The 22004-nt window shown below is 42.3% G+C and overlaps 1 protein-coding gene across 1 annotated transcript in view; it reads left to right on the forward strand.

Annotated features, from left to right (window-relative positions):
- Positions 1–22004, forward strand: part of MTNR1A (melatonin receptor 1A) — a 96389-nt gene that overhangs the window by 67861 nt on the left and 6524 nt on the right. The gene's annotated exons all lie outside the window — the stretch shown is intronic.

A 22004-nucleotide genomic window follows, 5' to 3' on the forward strand; every position in this document is an offset into this window, starting at 1 on the left:
TATTTTCTTAATATCTTCTTACCATGGACGGATCTCGGATTTTGAAAAGATGGCAAGGTGCGTCTTCATATATGAAACAACACCTTTTTCTCCAGATAAAAATAAACTAGAAGCTTTGCTGCATTGCTAGGAACCTAGGGCTGTATTATTCAGCTTTAAGATTGAAGCAAAAACAAATAACTGTGTCAAAATGAGTTAAAAATAATATGCAGGGCTGTGAAATAGGAGCTTCATTACCAGGAGCAGGTAATAGCAGAATTGCAGGACAAAGGATAGTTTAATTGGTGGAACAGCAAGATGATTAGAAAGAAGACAGGGTCATTAACACCTGTAGAATGAAGAGTTTAGAAGGGTTCAGGTAGATTATAATTAGCCAAGATTCCCTCAGTACTGCTTGACTAGAAATGCTAGTGCTACTGCCAGGTAGTTGGCTAGAAACTTTGGGTGGAGCAGGAATCAAAGTGGGCTACAAGTGAACCAGGGCACCCTCCAGCCCTCACCTACTCCATGGATCCACCTCCACTTTTTACTCCTAGTACTATATAGAGTTTAATAATCATTTGGGACTTGAGGCACTTGAAATTGGTCTTTATGCAGTGAGAGAATCAGGACTTATAGTAGAGATGATATCTTTTTATTAGGCCAACAAGATTTTTGCAGAAAAAAAAAATTAATTGCAAGCTTTCAGGCACAAACACCCTTCATCAGGCATGGGAGAAAAGAAAGTAAAAGTTCTCCTGGATAGAAATGAAAGTTCATATTTCAGAGGATTTCACAGAGGAGTCAATAGATGGAAAATTACTCTGGGCACTTGGTTTGAGCTGTTATGGAGCCTCGCACCTCCTGTGAGGATCTGTGATGATGCAAATGACCTGGAAACAAAGTCAGGAGCAGGATCTCAAGTTTCAGGTGGTCACAGTTGCTTCCTGCTTGGCAAAATATGAAGATTTCATCTTTAAAAAGTCAGCTAAAATTCTGTATCTTCCATGTGACAGGTAGTCTATGAAATACAAACTTTCATTTCTTCCCAGGAGAACTTTTACATTCTTTTCTCCAATGCCTGATGAAGGGTGTTTGTGCCCGAAAGCTTGCAATTAAAGATTTTTTTTTTGACAAAAATGTTGTTGTCCTAATAAAAGATATAATCTCTACTATGAGTCCTGTTTGCCTTTTCCTCTAGACCAATATGGCTACAACCTGGATACCTGACTTTATGCAGTGACACACTTCCAACTGTGTCTGTAGAACATAAGATTCAGAAGTGTTGGAAAGATAAACCACCACTTAACGATACAATTCCCAATAATGCAGACTTTAAGCATATGGACAGTACACCTACTTTTTCTCCCAATGTCTTCAGTAGGCCTTAGGACCCTTTCCTATTCTTGTTCCCATCTCCATATCTTTGCTAACACTGTCTTCATCAACACTGATTTTTTTCTAATATTCACATAGAGTATTACATTCATTTAGGATACCAGATATCACTGAGGCCTATATAACAGCCCCTTGGGGCATCTACATATGCACTTTATTGCAGAGTTGACGAATTAGCTCCACAGTAAAGCGTCACCATCTACACACATGCTGGTATTTGGGTGCAGAAAATTAATTAACTGTACCAGAAAATAGCACTGTCGGGGACAGTACTGTCATACAATGGAGTACTTATTTGCACTGAAATGCACATGTAGATGGTGACAGGGGCTGGCTGGCTCACAAAGGTGCTGAAGTGTGGGTGCTGCCTGCCACCTAGCTCCACACTTTAGCACCTTTGTGCCCCAGTCAGTCTCTCTGCCACCTGACACCACTACCTTGGAGCCCAAGTCTGACCCCTCCATCCTGCTGCCAGGCCAGGGCTGCTCTGCACCAGTTCAAACTGCCAGAATTTATTTCTTCTTATTCATTGCATGTATGCATGTACCCACTGAAAGCAAATTGGTTTGGACAGCAAGCTGGAAGTAAAATATGCATTTTATTTTTTCTCAGATTTATATGTCTGTAGACTATCTTGTTTAGAGGCATGAGTTTTCATAGGTCATGGCCTACTTTGTCAGATGCTATGAATGGACTTACAGAGCATCCAACAAAGTAGTCTGTAGCTTATGAAAGCTCATGCCTCTGAACAAGTTAGTCTATAAGATGCCATTTTGCCTTGCCTTCTACCTAACTTCAGACTAACACAACTAAGTACTTTTTCTTAGTTGCCTTATGTAACTCATGCAGTCTTATCATTTTCTTTTAAATATAGCTCACTAATTATACCTGAATGTGAATTTATGTAGTTGGGACTAGAATGTGGGATTTACTCCTGATTTATACTGGTCTAACTAAGGAGACGTTTCAGCTGTGCTGAATTTGTACTGTGATGTATACTTCCATGGCAATAATGTTTGTTGTAAGCAAAGGACTTACTCGTTCACTGTAAGAAGATTTGTTAAACCCTAATAGATAAATCATGTTGAGAGAGAGAGAGTTCTTGAGCACGCACAAATATGTGAAGCAAAGAACCTTGTTAAATCCAAGTGATAACTTGAAAATACTTTGTCATGATCTAAGCCCGGCTTACCTACTTCCTAACAAAATTTCTTTCTGAACTTTTACAAATGCAGCTTTGTGTATTTTCTTTGTAGTGGAATATGGGGGAGTGATTTAGCTTCTTAATATGTTTAAATGTTTTTTTATAGAAAAATATGCAATACTTAATAAATAATGTGACCTTGCAATTTTTTCAATTGCTTTTCAATTCAGTAAACTTTGAAGGATCACATAACATTAGCAACTTAATGTTTTCTTCAATCAAAATTGCCTTTTCACCATATTTTCCAAAAGAATCTATTTATCCTCTTGTTGTCATAAGCAGTCTGATGGCTCAAGGTAATCAGTGGGGAAGAGTCTTACAGTGCTTCCTGAACTGCAAAAAACCAAAGTATCAGTACCTTGGAGAACAGCTTCCTATTAAATCTCCTGATGCCAACACGGTAAGTTTATTTATTAAAAATGAGTAATGCCAAGTTATTATTCAGCCTAAATTTGTCATCTACTCTTTTACGTTGAGTACCTGTCAATAGAATAACACATCCCTGTGCCAATCATCAAGGTCACCATTTTCCTACAGTATTTTTTTTTCACCTGATGTCTCAGCATCTGGTCATACAGAGTTTTTTGGTGCTGTCTTACCTTGGCAACAGCACCTCCTTTTTTCCCCTTGCCTGTTGATTCTTTGGTATAATAGAGAACATAATTTGATCTAGGGTTTTCAATCACAGCCTACTTCCAAGTACTAAATGGGTGCTATATATATGCCTGTGTCTATATGTAATGATATGCAACTTAATACTGACAAGTGAATTTTCTAGCCCACAGTTATGTCTCTTGTTAGCATAAATTAACATAGATTTAAATTTAGTGTTATATTTAATGTCTTATGTTTCTCTATAAAATTATAATATTATATACCATATTATATTATTACTGAATATGAGAAAATTAACACAAATTTAACTTTGATAAATCTATTGAATTTAATATGATTATTTAAAAAAATTAATTAACATACCTTTACATTTCCAATTATTAACATATGTTCATTAAAGCCATATATTTCCTAATTAACTAACCAGAATATACAAAAAAAATCATTAAGGAAGTTATTAAATAGAAGTTTATTAGTGAGGCTGACCTCAATTACCTAAGCACAACAGGGTACATTATGCAAATCCTCCCTTATGACTAAGCAGCAGCTCTGCAGAAAAGGACCTGGGGGTTACAGTGAAGCTGTATAAGCTGAATATGAGCCAACAGTGTACTGCCCTTGTTGCAAAGATGGCTAACAGCACACTGGGCTATGTTTGTAGGAATGTTGCCAGCAGATTGAGGGAAGTGATTATTCCCTTATATTTGGCCCTAATGAGGCCATGTCTGGAATACTCTGTCCAGTTTTGGGTCTCCCACCATAGGAAAGATGTGAACATTTTGGAGACAGTTCAGTGGAAGGCAATGTAATGGTTAGACTGAGGAGCATGACTTCTGAGGAGAGGCTGAGGGAACTGGGCTTATGTAATCTGGAAAAGAAAAGACGGGGGATTTAATAACAGCCTTCAACTACCTGAAGGGTTGTCCCAAAGAGGGTGGAGCTAGACTGTTCTCAGTGGTGGTGGTGGCAGATAACAGAACAGGGAGTAATGGTCTCAAGTTGCAGCCAGGGAAGTTTAAATTACATATTAGGTAAAACTTTCTCACTAGGGGGGTAGTAAAACACTGGAACAGGCTATACCAGTTCAATCTACACAGCTTAGACTAACCTGTGAAAACTGAATCGATTCAGCCTTGGGCTTTTTGACTGTCTGTACTTAGCACTTGTGAGGCTTAGGTAGAACCATCCATACCCCACTAAGTATAATCTACCTTCTAATTATAATATATTGGTTATTTTAAATTGTTCTAATAATTGAAAGGACATAATGGAAATACTACTATGTGACACAATTACTTTATAAATGTAAATGCATGAATTTGTGTATTAGTGTTATATGGTATTAAGGTATTTTCATTCAGTTTAGGGAGCTTTGAGGTCACCCCAGACAATCTTCAAACTGCTTCAAAACTTCATATTTGCTTCTTTTGTTTCAGGGGTTACAGGAAAAAAATCTTATTATAAAAATTTAGAGATCTACAACTTGCTATATAAATATAAAGATTTGCTTAAAGGACTGGAGCAGGGCTGTAAAGAGAGCAAAGGAACATTATCAGGAATACTTACATGTTATCTTTTCTACTGCGTTTTTTTTAGCTAGTCTTAATAATGTCACTTTTCTTTTTATTAGGTGCATCAAACTCACTCCATGCTCCAGGCTGGATCCCAATTGTGGGACTTCTCCTGGCCTGGAGGCAGTGGAGCCAGTGGCTGCAGTGGTGGGGCAAGTGGTCAGCAGTGGTGGCAGGGCAAGCAACTGGGCAAAGTGGACACTTGCCACAGGGGTAGCAGAAGAGGGATAGTGGGCCAAGTGGTGTTGGTCCCAAGTGAGTGTAAGGAGTGGGGATATGTCATCACAACTCCCACTCACTCTCCTGCTGCCAACAGCCATGTCTAACAGGGCCCCAAAGCATTCTCTGGCAGGCCGTGTCCCTCTGTTAGTCATACCCCAGATAACATAGGCCAGTAGGTGCCACTGTGGGCCGGATAAAGCAAAACTGCTTTCTGCAGACTGTTTTATTTACATATAGATTTTAGCACAGGCTTTTGTTCTGTCAGTTCGATCAAGCTGTATCTGCTTCTTTTCTAGACCTGAAGAATGGTACCTTGTGCCTGAGAACTTGTCTAAAATCTTTCACAACTCTGCAGTTGGTCCATTCACCCCAAAACGTCCTTGCCTCTTACTTTATTATTACTTTGAGAGTCACTGGGTGCATTTACATGTGCACTTAACTGCTCAGTAGACTAATTTGCTGCAGTGTAAAGCATAACAGTCTACACATGTGATGCTATTATATTGCAGTGAACTAATTTTTTCTGCCATAAGATAGTACTGTACTATCTTACAGCAGTGAAAATAACTGCACCTAAATGCATGTATAAATTCTGACCCAGGCGTAAATTGTGTCCAGGCAGCCCAGGCAGCAGGGGGCCAGATCCTTGCCTGTTGCCTAGCCACACAGCTCTGCTCTTTGGGCAGTCTCATGCCCCAGTGAGTCCCTCTGCTGCCCTATGCCACCACCTGGAGTCCAGAGCTGACTCCCCATATCACCTGCCAGTCCAGGGCTCCTCCGCCCTGGCTCAAACTGCTGCGGTCCCAGGCACACATGTAGATGTTGTGTCTGGGTGCCATTAATTCTGGCACAAACTGCACAGGAGGCGCTACAGTAATTGTACATGTAGATGCACCCACTGATATTACTTTAGTGCCTAAAATTAGGCACGTGGTTAAGTACCATGTTGAATCAGGTCCATAACAGATTAACTGTGTCTTTTGCAAATGTTTTATAAATCTTCTATGTAATATATTTTAAAAATAGGTTACTTGTAAGCAATAGAACAAGGTTATGTATATGATTGCTTATAAGATCTTTACATATGATATTGTCACTTCTATTATTTTGTTTGTTTTCTGCAAAAGTCATGTTCCTTTCTTACACAGAATGTATACAATTTTTAATAGCTCACATGTTCTTTCTGAGAAAAGTGTCTGAAATGAAAATTGTAGACATCACTTCTAAATTTTGACTGACAATGTGTGTAGTTTAATTTAAACACTTCACGCCAGATCCTATTCCATTCTTAGTCCCCGATAAACCATTAATGGGCATTTTTACATGTGCCAACACTGCACCTCTTGGCACTTTGAAAAGCACCCAGCGCTGCGACGCTTGCAGTTGTATAAGCGGTGAAATGTGCATCAGCGTGAAGAAAATGTCACCGGTGTGCTTTTGAACTAAAACATCTCAGAGCTGCTTTAACTCAAAAGCACACGGTTGCCATTTTCTCCGCACTGGCATGCGTTTCACCACTTGTACAAATGTAAGCAGTGCAGTGCGGTGTACATCAGCTCCCATGTGGAGCAGACTCAATTGATTAATTGAGTGCTCTGAAGCGGCAGATCTCTGGCGCGTCCGAGAACTAGAAGGTATGTGTATAAACACACAATGTGTCTACTTTTTTATCTTAGCCTTAAGACTAAATCACACAAGTCAGTGAAGAAGAAGGATGACCCACCCATTTTTTTTACCTTAATGTTTTTCTGGAAATTAAGTAGGATGGAATGGAATTGCACTGAAGCACGTAAATCCATACAGGCAACTAATAAAGGTGGGAAAAGAAGCGAGATTCTATTCTACCTATTAAAGTACCATGGGACAAATCCAGACCCAGCAGCTGGGATACATGTTATTCAAATATACAGGGGTATATTAAGAAAGAAATTCTCCCCTTACAACTTGTACAATTATGAGCAGGGAACAGTCAGAGAGAGGACTGAACCAACTTCCTTAGCCCATGCCATGTGCAAATAATTTCTTCTCCTTTCCATTAGTGGGTCTCTGTGGCTCTAGAAAGGAGGGATTTATATTTGTCCCTCTGTACCTAAAGTAATCCTAATAAACAATCAAAACTAGTGAATTTAGAAACACTTCTTTTCTAATGAGGTGGGGATGTCTTATAATCTGCATTTTGCAGGACACCCTCAGACCTTCCCTAAATCTCCTCTGAATCTCCCTTCATCTAACAGCATTTGATATATCTCAGGATTGTACAGCAGATCTAAGGTATCTCTACTGTGTTCCCTAGATAACTGTTCTCCTGCTTGGTGCATCCCATAAGTGCTTCCCCTCCAGGAGTCTCACTGCAGTAGACTGTAAACATAGAAAAGGAATTAAAGGACACCAGGAAGAACAGGAGATCCCAAGTTCAACTACTCAGCTTTCTGGTAGCAACAACACTGAGCCCCTCTATCTAAAGCATCATAAATGGCAGAAAAATGGATATGGTATCATTTTATCCCTCTCTCCCATCTTTTTGAACTTCAGGGCATGGAGACAGAGAGTAACTCAGACTCCAAAAAGGCATGAGAGGATTTTATTGGAGAGGTAGGAAAACTAAAAGAGGAGGCAAAAAAGACATCAACTAAGGGGAAAGTGAAAAAATGTGCATTTAGATAGAATTGATGAGAGGAGCAGAAGTAAATGTATACTACCACTAGTGTATTGAATAGATATAATGATTTTTGCTTTATCATTGCTTTTGTAGTTCCTTAGCAGATGTCAACCTGGATACCTTGGTAGATGTCCTACATTTCTGAGTTTAGGAGAAAACAGTAGGTTGACTATTATAAGAATTTGTGTTTAATTAAAATTGCTAGCCATCTACTTTAAGTTTTAGCCCAGATACCTGTACGTTTATTAGTTCTACTGATGGTTTTGTTCTTTTAAAAAAATCTTTTTCTGCCTGTGGATAAATTCAGCTCATAAGCTGTGCAGCAGCAGTGATGTCAGTGGAGGCACACTGAGTAGCAGTGACTCTGTGGTTGGAGCTTTCACTCCGTTTCTGGGAAAGCTGATTTTAATGCCCTTTTTTGCCTGAGTGTATTCAAACTGATGTCACTCACCTCACAGGAGGGAATACTAACTATTCTAGGTCATTCTGGGATTAGGAAGAGTATACTTTCAGTCATTCTTCTCCCACATTCTGGGTGTATATACTATTTACTGGACTACTGAATAAAGGGGAGAGAAAGGAACCACTTCCTTCTCTGTCCAGTTTATTAAAGAAGGATGAAAAAGGGCAGGATTTTACACATGCTTCTCTGCTTTGTGTTGCCTACTGCCTACCTTGGGTAAGTCCCAACTCTTTTGTTGCCCTTTCAATGGCTTTTGTTGATGGCTTTTGTGAATTCCATTTCAATGCATCCAGTTCACATCTAACTGTAACTCATATACGGCATCTAGATGCCTAACTGAGGTCTGTGAATTCTGCTATCGGGGCCAGCGCTTAAGTAATTTGTGTTTTAAGCCCTTCAAACACCCATATGGTGCACCAAGTACTATTTGGATGTGATCCATATTGTCTGCAAGTAAACTAGATGGTAAGCTGCTTAAGACAAATACTGTGTCTTTTTATGGTAAAGCATCAATTATGCTAGGCTGTTGCTTTGTAAATGGATTCACTATAACAATAAAAGGCTATTTTGTGAGTTTGAACACATATTAAGTCATGGAATAGGTTAATAACCCCCCGCCCCCTTCTGTTTTGTATTGTGTCTTTCTATTTGGGGGGTCTTCCACCAATTTCTTACATTCTCACATCCAGTGTAGATTGTATAAAATATTCAATGCATACTTAAAGTGAAATATGGGTTCTGTTAGAAGAACAAAATAAGCTTCAGAATGGGAGGTGCCTTTGAGAATGTACCAGTTAAGAGTCTAGCACACAATTTTTGCAACCTTTAGGAATCTAGAATATTAATTTAGTAGGTTTTAGCATTTTGTATTTCAAGTCAAGCAGTCATAACATTTGGTTTGAAAAAAAAATCATTTTTCACCCAGCTGTAATTTAGAAATATCACATTACTGTGATAGCATACCTTTGAAACATGGTGTTCTATACAAGTCAAACAGAGCTACTGGCTGCACAGGACATCGGGCAACTTGAATATGGATCTTTGAACCTAACTTCATCATTATGGAAAACTTGATGCTTCATGGTGCCTTTACAAAACTTTATCTGTCATGTCTACAATCTATGAGGATAAAGTCAATCTGCAGCTGACACTGAATGTCCTTCTTATTTTATTTCATTTTTTTGTGAGGCTCCTCACTCTCTGCAAACTACTCTTTATATATTTAATTTCCTTAGTGTCCGGGTGGAACAAGCATTCCAAGTTAATTTGTTACCTTAGGTTCTTGGTAAGACTATGTGATAAATCTGTTCTACACTATATTTCACAAATAAATACAATGTATTTTTTCAGTGAGTATATTGATATGATCATGATCTTTGATTTACACTACACAGGCTATAGCATATCAAATATAATGTATTACTATTTTATTGAGATCTAATTCTGCAAGGCCCTCAGTACTGTTTTAGCAGTAAATTCAATAAAAGTTGAGACTACTTGGCTTCTTGCGTGATATGATCTGTACTATTGTATACAAACTGTTTGCCTTATTAAAATTATTATAATTGAGTTGGGAGGGCAAACACCATATTTTCTAACATATCACGTCTCCAAGTGAAATGCACACCTTGTTTTTAAAAGGCAGAAGACATTTTTTTTCAGAGTCATGGCCAACTGTGTGACAAAGAGTAAGTTTTCCTGGAAACACAGGTCATTTATACACATACATTTTTGTGCCTGGATGTATTGGATCTCCAGTGCATTGGAGCAGACTCAATTAATCACATGTGAGCTGACACACATGCCACTGTGTCGCTTGCAGTCGTATAAGTGGCAAAATGTGTGCCAGCACAGGGAGTTTCTGAGTTTAGGAGAAAACAATAGGTTGGCTATTATAAGAACTTGTGTTTAATTAAAATTGCTAGCCATCTACTTTAAGTTTTAGCCCAGATGCCTACCTGTACTTTTATTAGTTCTCGTGATGGTTTTGTTCTTTTTAAAAAATCTTTTTCTGCCTATGAATAAATTCAGCTCATAAACCCTATGCAGCAGCAGTGATGTCAGTGCCCCGCCACCATTTTCTCCATGCTGACGTGTGTTTCGCCACTTAATACAACTGCAGGTGACACAGTGCCAGGCACTTTTCAAAGTGCCTGGTGCTGCAGTGTTTGCATATGTAAAAATGTCCAGCATGTCAACGAAGTGTGGCATCCCAGGCGATAATCTGGGTGAGGCATCAGGAACTTCATAGTGTACAAAGACAACTACCAGGCCAGGCTAGGTCTTAGACCATTACAAAGGCAGTAGCAAGACAGTTACTTTTACACAGTAATTAGTTATATAAGTTTGTGTAAATAACGGATTGCTTTCATAACACAAGCCATATCAAAATATTAGACTGCATGCAGCCACTTACTCACCCTCGACTAGCTCAGCAGCTCTTCAGCCAAAAGCTACTGCTTCACCAGCAGTGGTGAGAGGCTTAACAGAGGGCTGCCCCAGGGAGAAGTAGGAGCCATTTTGCCAGCTATTTTAAATGTCACCTAAAGTTGCATTCCTGAAAAGAAAAATCACCTGCCTTACTTCAGACACATTTCCCCCAAATGTAAAGGACTGAGCTTTGGGGGGAGGGGGAAGGGAAAGTGCATGTGGTATGCAAGTAGATACTGTATTTGATCCCCTCTGACCTCAAGTGCCATGGTGAACAGTAGCTCACCGAGCCCTTGACGTACTCCCCTAGTGTAGTGGTAAACTGGTACCAGGTCCCCTCTCGACCTTCTCGTCTTAAGCCTGAACAGGCATTCCAAGTTAATGTCTTCCCTTAGGTTCTTGGTAAGACTATGTGATAAATCTTTTCTACACTATATTTTAAAAATAACCTAAATACAATGTATTTTTCAGTGAGTATATTGATATGATCATGATCTTTGATTTATACTACATAGACTATAGCATTGAAGAAAAGAAGGCTGAGGGGGGACCTGGTAGCAACTTACCATTACATTAGGGGAGTATATCAAGAGCTTGGTGAGCAACTGTTCACCAGAGCACCCAAGGGGAAAATCAGGAATAATGGTCTCAAACTCCTGGAAGACAGATTCAGGCTCAACATAAGGAAAAAACTTCACAGTCAGGGTGTCCAGACTGGAATAAGCTCCCTCCAGAGGCGATACAATCACTTACCCTGGAAATCTTCAAGAGGAGTCTAGACAGTCACCTTGCTGGGGTCACCTGACCCCCAGTTTTCTTTCCTGCTTGGTGCAGGGGGCTGGACCCGATGATCTTCCAAGGTCCCTTCTGGCCCCTTACAATCTATGAATCCTTTCTTCTCAGTGCTAACAAAGTTCTAACATTCTTACATCTGGAGACTTTGACACATCCACATTTACACATTAGGTTTGGTTAGTCCACTAATTAAGTGATATTACTAAAATGGACATTGTTGTTCAGCAAGGGTCACAATACTGGATTGTTCAGGTCCTCCTGATAATGCGTTTTATCATGAGAAATATACTCATATTTTTAGGCATAAAACCTTGCAGAGATTACAAAATGCCATATAGTAAGGCCTCTTTTCACATGAGAAAAATTAAAGAGATGTTTTCATACATGTGTTCTGAGATGAAATATATATTCTGGGCTTAAAGCCATTCATGTCCTATTGCAGGAGTACCTGTAATTCCAGATTTAATTTGTTAATCAGAAGAAAAGCCCTAGAGGTTCCATCATACAAGGAAAAATTAATATGCACATGGAATCCAATTCAAGCCAGGTTTATAAATAGAGCCTTGACTTTAAAATAGGCATTCCAGATTGAAGGGAGTTGATATTATGATGTAGAAAATGAATGAAGTTTCCAAGGGTAACAGGAGTTTATTCAATATTTATATCTTCATATTTTTCAACCTTTTGGTGGCATTTTGATGCTGAGCCTTATAGACCATTAGTTTCATAATCCTTCATAAGATGTGCTACAGTGAAGCTGGAATTGTCTAGGCACACTTGCTTATCTAAGCAAATTAATTTGGCTTTGGAATAATGGCTGGAAATAAGGCTGAGGAAAGCATGGTAATCGACTCCATTTACTTTATTTATTTTCTCTTCCTATCCTTTATGGGCACACGACCATTGTAGAATCAAAGGTTGCTGACTCAAGTTATTTTTGTAGTACTACAAATTTTGTAGCACTACAAATAATCCATTACTCTGGGGTGTGCACACCTCCTGTCTGGAGTGCAACAAAATTGTCACAGAAGCTCTCCAGCTTGTGGGTTATAGAGGTCTGTTTCTTACTTTCCCCTACCACAAGGAAACCTCAGTGAGCCTGCTGATTCTCAAGCACCAGAAGCCCCTTAAGGTTTCCTGCTTGTTGGCAGCCTCTGCAACCCAACAGCAATGGGGTAGGACTGTGCAGCCTGTCCAGTGTCAAGGACTAACCAGGAGGTTTCCTCATCTGGCCAGATAACTCTGCTACTTCTAGTTGGTCCTTACAGGGCTGTCTGCCAGCTCCCCATTGGGGAAGCTATCAACTCCCTCTCTCCCTCTTTCCTCCTTAGAGTGGGGAAGGGAGAACCGAGCACCGTGACAATACTGCAGGGTCAGAGAGACCTGTCCAGACATTAAACAGGTTATGGAACAGTTTTGATATGTTTGAAACAGTAACATAATTGGGGTAAATTTGCCATTTTTGTGGCAGATCTGCTATTCTTATACTGCAACAAACAGTGCAAACATATGGCTGTTCATGTTTTGTCATGCAAAAATCAGATATAAAGCAGAACAAATGTAGTGTCTGTCAGACCCCTATAGAGAGACATTTATTTGTAATGTTACAACTTCCTCAGCACTTCTGAGTGCTGTAAACATAGGCCTGGTTGTAGGCGTGTTGGCCATGTTGGAGTCTCAGAACATCGGAGACTCCCTATGCCTGAAGAAAGGCGATTGTGCCTGAAAGCTTGCTAAGAACTTTTTCCCAACTACTCAGTTGGTCTAATGAAAGGTATCACCTGTACCCAAAGGACCTTGCCTGCCTATAAACATAGGGCACATTCAGAGTCCCCTTGCTGGAGTGCTGCAAAGTCCAAGGGCCAATAAGTGGCTGCTCTTTTTCTCCTGCACCCAGAGGGGAGCCTGTCAGGAAGCCCAATCACTGACAGCTTGCCCTTGGGAAGAAGAACGACTAGGCAGGCTGTCAGCTGCAAAGGACAGCACACCATATCCTGATGACCAGGACAGCTGTGGGCCACCTAACAGTTTATCATCATCGTGGGGAGGGCAACAAGGAGAGGCACTGCTGCCTCAGGTTTCTCTGCCATCATGGGGACAGCAACTGTCCCCACTCCTCCCCTTACTAGTAGTAGCCCACTCTGTCACTGCCACTAAGCACTGATCCCTTTTGCTACAGTAGTGGCAGCAGGATTTCTGAGCTGAGTTGCTGTTCCCCCAGGGAACTAGCAGGTTTTTGGACAGCTCTCCATGATGAGAAGTGCATCACCCTGTGGACTTGTGTACACAAGATGTTTACTGTTCAGTAGACTAGTTGCATAGTAAATACCTTGGCAACTATATGTATGACCCCATTAGGCTGGAGTAAGTTAATTTACTCCACAGAAGAATAGTTCTTGTAAATACAAGTCCTATACTGCTGCAGAGTAAAAAAACTCTGCAACAACACACGTGTAGGCACTGCCCCGGTTGGCTGGGGCATGAGAGTGCTTCAGTGTGGGAGCTGCTGGCTGGCTAGCCCTGAGCTGAACCACTCTCAAGCCCCAGCCAGTCCCTCCACAGCATGTTGGGAGAGGGCAGCCCCAGGCTGGCTGGCTGACTGACCCCCCCCCCCCCCCCCGATCCCCTGCTAGCTGGGACTGCTTTGACCCGGCTCAATGTGCTGTGGTCCGTGGTGCACATTCAAATGGCAGTAAATGCCGGAGTTTATTTCTTCATATTATTTGCATGTGTAGATGTACCTTGTTTTGACTCAGCTGCTGCTCTGCTTTCTGGTCTTGGAACCAGCTGCTCGCTCTTCCTCCCTCCCTCTTTCCCTCTCCCCTGGGGATCAGAGAGGAGAGCAGAATATTGGGGGATGCTGGGGGTTCATGACACCCTCCTGTGACACTAAATGTAACCAAACAGGCATTGCACAGACATGGCACTGCAAAATCTAGATTGCAGAGAAGTTCTGCCATTTTGGGGCACTGCAAGGGGCATGCACATCAACTTCTTTAGTGCTACAAATGTTATAGAACTGCCACAAGAAAGGGATTGGTCTGTAGCCTGTTCCTGCTTTTCTTGAACTAGATCTGGACTAGCATGAAGGTTGGGGTTGCATGTAAAAAGCAGGGTTAGCAGTTCTTTAGTGGTAATAAATATCTATACCAGACACTATCACTAATACTTAGAAAACTGAGGTACATCATTTTATCAAATAATGAATTTATTGCCATTCTGCAAGTAAATGGAATATGTTAAGGTTTCCTGTATACAGAACCCTAAAGGTAAAGAAGAGTAGGTTAACTGCCACTATCCACTCAAAAAAGTGAGATGTGGCACTTTGTATATCTAAGAAGATTTAAAACTAAATTACAAATACTTAAAGAGGAACATTTAGGATAGTTCTGGTCAGATGGTATGAAAACAGCCTCAATTGATAATGACTTGCTTAATCTTTTTGAACACCATTATGTGCAGGCCAAGACAAGACAATGACCTGGAAAAGCAGTGTGGTACAGTGAACATATGTGATATGTTTCCTTACAGGACATACTTCACTGTTGTAACTGTCCACCAGAACCTACAGAAAAGTAGAGCAAAGTCTTTACTGCAAAGTAATGCAGAATTCTATGTGAATTATGCTTCTAGTTCTGTTTTCCATCCAATCTAGTTCAGTGCTTACTTGGTCCATTCCTTGTCATGTTTTATATTTTTATCCATGAGAGGTTATCCCCATTCTTTGGTTACTATTGAGAAGGATTGTTAGTGTACTAAACAGGGTTCAGAAGGAATTTCACCATAGCTTTGTGTTTGCTTTGCATGGGAAAAGTACAAGATTCAACTTTTCCACTTCTTTCTGATGCATGTGTTTAGTGTGTACATGAATCCTGAATGATCTTCTCCTGTTTATAAATGTTTAATAGTACACAGTTTTGGATTTGTCTTTTGCTCCAGTGCTTTTTATAACAAAGAACCAAGGTCTGGCCCAAAAGAAAAGTAGTTTCACGATGTGGTAAAATCCATAACAGACCCTCAAAGATAACTGGTAAAAATATTAGAGGGGACCAGAAATCTGATGCCAGCCTGCTTAAGTGCAAAGATTGGATTTTGTACCCTTACAGCCTATACTGAAATCCTGGCAATGCAGCATTTTTAGTTAGTTATATCATCCAATGTATGTGATCTATATTTATTAGGAAACATCCTAGTGTTTTAAGTTCAGTTACAGCAAGATCGAAACTAATATTTATTTCACCTACGTCAGACCATATCATATATAAGGGTGATAAAATGTAGTTAGGAACTGCATAGTTATGGTACTAAGAAACTAACTGTAATTAGATCATTCTGTTGAAGCTGGCTTCCTGGTCAGCCAAGAGAGAAAGGTATGCAGGGTCAGAAAGAAAAGAGCAAGCTAGAAGGCACAGGCTTAGTCAGATGGCTACTGCCCTGGAAAAAAGTAGACCTTGGACTGTAGCCTTGACACCTGCTCCTAGTGGAGCAGGGTATGTCTACATGTGCAATTAATGGGAAAAACAGGCATTGATGGCTTACCTTAGACTTTAGCTCCATAAGAGCCCACCGGCAGTCTGTTTTTCATAGATTCATAGATTCGTAGATGTTAGGGTCGGAAGGGACCTCAATAGATCATCGAGTCTGACCCCCTTCATAGGCAGGAAAGAGTGCTGGGTTTAGATGACCCCAGCTAGATGCCTATCTAACCTCCTCTTGAAGACCCCCAGGGTAGGGGAGAGCACCTCCTCCCTTGGGAGCCCATTCCAGACCTTGGCCACTAACTGAGAAGAAGTTCTTCCTAATGTCTAGTCTAAATCTGCTCTCTGCTAGCTTGTGGCCATTATTTCTTGTAACACCCAGGGGCGCCTTGGTGAGTAAAGCCTCACCAATTCCCTTCTGTGCCCCCGTGATTAATTTATACGCAGCCACAAGGTCGCCTCTCAACCTTCTCTTGCGTAGGCTAAAAAGGTCCAAGTTCTCTAGTCTCTCCTCGTAGGGCTTGGCCTGCAAGCCCTTAACCATACGAGTGGCCCTTCTCTGGACCCTCTCCAGGTTATCCACATCCCTCTTGAAGTGCGGCACCCCAAATTGCATGCAGTATTCCAACTGCGGTCTGACGAGTGCCCGATAGAGGGGAAGTATCACCTCCTTGGATCTGTTCGTCATGCATCTGCTGATGCAAGATAAAGTGCCATTAGCTTTTCTTATGACTTCGTCATACTGACAACTCATGTTCATCTTGGAGTCCACTAGGACTCCAAGATCCCTTTCTGTTTCCGTGCCACCCAGTAGGTCATTTCCTAGGCAGTAGGTGTGCTGGACATTTTTCCTTCCTAGGTGCAGCACTTTGCATTTCTCCTTGTTGAACTGCATTCTGTTGTTTTCTGCCCACTTGTCCAACTTGTCCAGGTTTGCTTGTAGTTGTTCCCTGCCCTCCGGTGTGTCCACTTCTCCCCACAGTTTTGTGTCATCCGCAAACTTGGACAGAGTACACTTCACACCCTCGTCCAAGTCGCTGTTGAAGACATTGAAGAGTATCGGTCCAAGGACCGAGCCCTGCGGGACCCCACTGCCCACACCCTTCCAGGTCGATACCGACCCATCCACTACAACTCTCTGGGTGTGACCCTCTAGCCAATTCGCCACCCACCGGACTGTGTAGTCATCCAAGTCACAGCCTCTTAACTTGTTCACCAGTATGGGGTGGGATACCGTATCGAAGGCCTTCCGGAAGTCTAAGTAAACGACGTCAACCCCTACTCCTGCGTCCAGGTGTTTTGTAACCTGGTCATAAAAAGAGACTAGATTAGTCAGGCATGATCTACCTGCTACGAACCCATGCTGGTTTCCCCTCAGCATAATTTGTCCTGCCGGGCTCTCGCAAATGTGAGCCTTGATAATTTTTTCAAAGGCTTTGCCAAGGATGGAGGTGAGACTGACTGGCCTATAGTTGCCTGGGTCCTCCTTCCTCCCCTTCTTGAAAATGGGGACCACATTGGCCCTTTTCCAGTCCTCTGGGACCTGGCCCATGCACCATGAGTGTTCAAATATTCCTGCCAGTGGCTCTGCAATGACGTCAGCCAGTGTCTTCAGTACCCTTGGATGGAGCTCATCCGGGCCTGCCGATTTAAAGGCATCCAGTTCCTCCAAGTGCCTCTGCACCATCTCAGGGTCTACGCTTGGTAGTCTGGCTCCCTGCTGCTGCCTCTCTACAATCCCAGTGAGAGACTTATCTTGCCCCTTGCTTAGGAACACTTAGGCAAAGAACTCATTGAGAAGTTCAGCCTTGTCTCCCCTGTCCATCACCAATTGCTTCTGCCCATTTAGTAGGGCTCCTATTCTACCCGGGGCCTTCCTTTTACTCCCTATACATCTAAAAAACCATTTTTTGTTATCCTTAACTTGGGATGCCATCCTCAGCTCCATGGTAGCTTTGGCCTGTCTAACTGCCTCCCTACAAGCACGAGCAGAGGAGGTATACTCCTCTTTAGTAATCTCTCTCCATTTCCACTTTTTATATGCCCCCCTTTTTGCCTGTAGGCTGCTCTGGATTTCTCTGGTCAGCCAAGGAAGCCTCTTGGCCCCTTTCCTCCTTTTTCCCGCATCAGGATCATCTCCCTCTGTGCCCAAAGGATCATTTCCTTAAGGCACATCCACCCTTCCTGGGCTCCCATCTCTTCAAAACTCTTACTCTGTAGTGTGTCCTTGACTAAACGCCTGAGTTCATTGAAATCAGCTTTCCTAAAGTCTAGCACTTTCACCCGACTAGTTACCTTACCCGCTCTATGTCTTATGGTGAATTCTATTATTTGGTGATCACTGTCCCCCAGGTGACCATCGATCTGTAGGTCCCCTACCATATCATCCCCTGTTGCCAATACCAGGTCCAGTAAGGCATTCCTCCTAGTGGGACCATGTACCTCCTGCGTCAGATGGAGGTCCTATACACAGGATAGGAACATGAGTGAACGGTGGGACTTTGCTGTCTGCGTCTCCCAGCAGATGTCTGGGTAGTTTAGGTCCCCCATGACTACCGCCTCCCTAGTTTTTATGGTCTCCGAGAGCTGCCTCAGGAGCCCAAATCTAGTTCTTCCCCTTGGTGTGGGGGTCTGTAGCAGACCCCTACCACCAAGTCCCTTTCTCCTTGACCTCCATGTATCCTAACCCACAATCCTTCTACTTTCTCCTCCTCCGATTCCATTTTGATAAGGGTCGATGTATATCGCTCATTGACATAGAGCACAACCCCTCCCCCTCTCTTCCCCACTCTATCCTTTCTGTACAGCTTATAACCCTCAATGTATACCGCCCAGTCATGGGAAGAATCCCACCAGGTTTCTGTTAGCCCTACTAAGTCGTAGGTGTTTTCTGCAGGCAGGAGTGCTAGTTCATCCTGCTTGCTCCCCATGCTCCTAGCATTAGTGTATAGGCACTTGAGCCCTGTGACTGGCGCCTTTGTTGCCCCCTGGCTCTGATGCCCAAAGGGCCCCTTATTGCTTACCTGCTTATTGCTTACCTGTGGTGTACTGCTGGCCTCCCCATGGATTTCAGGTTCCCGATGTTCTCCTTCTTCAGGCTGGGCTGTCCTTGTGGGTGCTGTCACAACCAAGGGTGTGATTTTTTGTTGTGTGTGCTTTGGCACTGCTAAATTATTTTCCGCCACTCATAGCTTTCTTTGCAGGGTGCATTTCTTAGCTGCAGAAAGGAGATGCGTGTTGCAAGAAGTTCCCGCCATTTGTATTTAGATTCGTGCCCCACTATTGGCTAGTTCTAAATTATTCCTATGTAGCGGCTAGCGATTGGCTTGCTAGCCGTATAAGAGGCTTGAGTGGTTTCCACCCAAGTTGGAGGACTCCACGAACATCAGGAGGAGGAGACTTCACGTCTCGTGAAGATCTCTAAGTGCTGCAGAGCCTATTGGACCCAGCGTGAATATCAAGAAGGCAACAGGGGTCTGATCAGCCTCTAGCCTCTCCCCGTCGCAGAGCGCAATCCTCGACGTACCCTTTCCCTGCGCGCACAAGTTCCACGGAGCCTAACAAACTTCGTGTTAGTGAATCCAGAGCTCTGTCCGAGTCCTTAAAATGGGACTTAAGCGAAGTATTCCTGGAAGTTTTCCAGCCTGCACCGCGACCATCTACGGTGTAAGTAAACAATCTTAAACAACCATTAAGCGTTCCTTGCCTAATTCTAGTGTGCCGCCTGCCTTCCCTGACCCGGTGTGTCCTGGCTGCTGGCCACAGCCCACTGCGCAAAAAAGGGCCTCGGACTGCTCCCGGCCCGCACAGGTGCCACATGGTTTGGTGGTCCACGGCTTCCCCTGCCCTCATCTTCCCCTCGCCCCGATGAGCCTAGTTTAAAGCCCGCCAGAAGAGATCCGCCAACCTGGAAGAGAGTTTGGGCAACCTCTTGTTAAACAAAGACTTGTTAAACAAGTCTCCAATTTCAGTCTATCTTACTGATTTCTTTATCCTTTCTCCAGTCTTTTCTCTCTTCCCTTTCCATCCACCCTCTGAGGTCAAGGTCTTGTCCCTTCTACGTTCCCCCTCCATGATCCCTAGGCCCAGAAGAGGTGTCACGGAGAACAGGAGAGAGACAGACTTGCTATGTTAAGTCAGACACCTGAGCTAGCTCATGAGCTAGCTCATGTCCTAGCTTAGCTTATATTTGTGTTGAATTTAGCTCTGCTGTAGACTGTAGACATGTACATACATGTTCTGATATGGCAGTAAATTATTATCCAGAAAGCTTCTGCTGTTGGTTTCTGAAGTTATTTTTCTATCTAGAAAACTAGGTGCAAAGCTTAAAAAATGAATATCTTAATCTTCTAGATAAGATCATGTCTATATATAAAGGGCTTAGTCCATCTGCCTGCCTAGCTGGATCTTAAAAACCTCCAAGGATGGGAGATTCCACCACCTCTCTGGGTAGCCTGTTCCAATGCTTTACTACCCTCCTAGTGAGAAAATGTTTCCTAATATTTAGCCTAAACTTCCCTTGCTGCAACTTGAGCCCATTGCTCCTTGTTCTGTCATCTGCCACCACTAAGAACAGTCTAGTTCCATCCTCTTTTGAATGCCCCTTCAGGTAGTTGAAGGCTGCTGTTAAAATCTCCCTTCAGCCTTCTCTTTTCCAGCCTAAATAAGCCCAGTTCCCTCAGCCTCTCTTCATAAGTCATGTGCCCCATCCCCCAAACCATTTTCATTGCTCTCTGCTGGACTCTCTCCAATTTGTCCACATCCTTTCTGTAGTGGGGGCCAAAAACTGGACACAGTACTCCAGATGTGGCCTCACCAGTATAGAATAGAACAGAATAATGACAGTAAAATCCCTGTTACCTGGCACAAGTGGGGAATGGGGGGTACCAGGTATCAAAAATGCCGGTTACTTAAGGCCGGTGGTTTTTGGCTGGATGCAGAGGGGTGAGAGGGGAGGGGTAGAGGGGGAGCAGGTGGTGACAGCCATGCATGGAGCGGGGAGTGGGGGGGCAGTGGCCGCACGGAGAGATGCTGCAGTGCAGGGTGATGGGTGGCAGCGGCAACCACCGCATACAAGCTTTCCAACCCCTGTCCCCCCTCCAATCTGTGTCAAGCCAACTGGCCACAAATTCCAGTTAATAGAGTGTTCCGGTTACTTAAATGCCAAATAACAGGGATTTTACTGTACTTCACTCGATCTGCTGACAACACTTGTAATAACACAGCCCGGTATGCTGTTAGCCTTCTTGGCAACAAGGGCACACTGTTGACTTGTATCCATCTTATTATCCACTATAACCCCCAAGTGCTTTTCTGCAGAACTGTTGCTTAACTGGTCGGATTCCAGCCTGTAGCAGTGCATGGAGTTGTTCCTCTTGCCTTTACTGAACTCATGAGATTTCTTTTGGTCCAGTCCTCCAATTTGTTGAGATCTCACTGAATCCTAGCCCTACCTTCCAGCGTATCTACTACGCCCCCCATCTTGGTGTCATCTGTAAACTTGCTGAAGATGTACTCCATCCCATCTTCCAGGTCCTTGATGGAAAAAAAAATCATGTAATCCAGCTTTTATTAGTACAATCTCTTAAACACAAGAAAACAAGTTCAGTTCTCAATGAAATGGTTTCCATGTTTCATTGTTTTTGCATGTGCATGGTGTTTTAGTATTTCCCACTGAACATTTAAAGTATGAGATTTAGCCGCAAAATATACTTTACAAATGTTTTAATACATGTAACCCAGTTAAACTGGAACATGGTGTTAAGAATTACAGCACTTCAGAATCTTGCTATTTTATTCTTATTTTCCTTTTAAGGTCCACTTTCAGTTATATTTTAAACAGCATGGCACTAACTACATGCTGAAAAAATGAATTAAAAAAAATTCTAGACCAAGAAGATCTGTGTTTAGCAAACATTATTCATAGACATATGGAAAAGATAAAAAGCAAAATATTGAATTGTTTTAGGCAGGTCATACCTCCATGGATGTTAATATTATTCCCAGTCCCCACCTTGTCAAAACACAACAAATGAAATTGTTATCTTTGAAGTAAAAGGCAAATATCCCATTGACTTAAATTGCACCAAGATTTCGCTCTAATACTTCATCATTAAAAGATGTCATCAGATTATGGATTATTATCGGAGTCATGAATCCCTGTCTTGCTTGTCATGTGTTTCATGTCTTC

This window comes from Alligator mississippiensis, chromosome 2, assembly GCF_030867095.1.
Source record: "Alligator mississippiensis isolate rAllMis1 chromosome 2, rAllMis1, whole genome shotgun sequence".
NCBI classification, from domain to species: domain Eukaryota; kingdom Metazoa; phylum Chordata; order Crocodylia; family Alligatoridae; genus Alligator; species Alligator mississippiensis.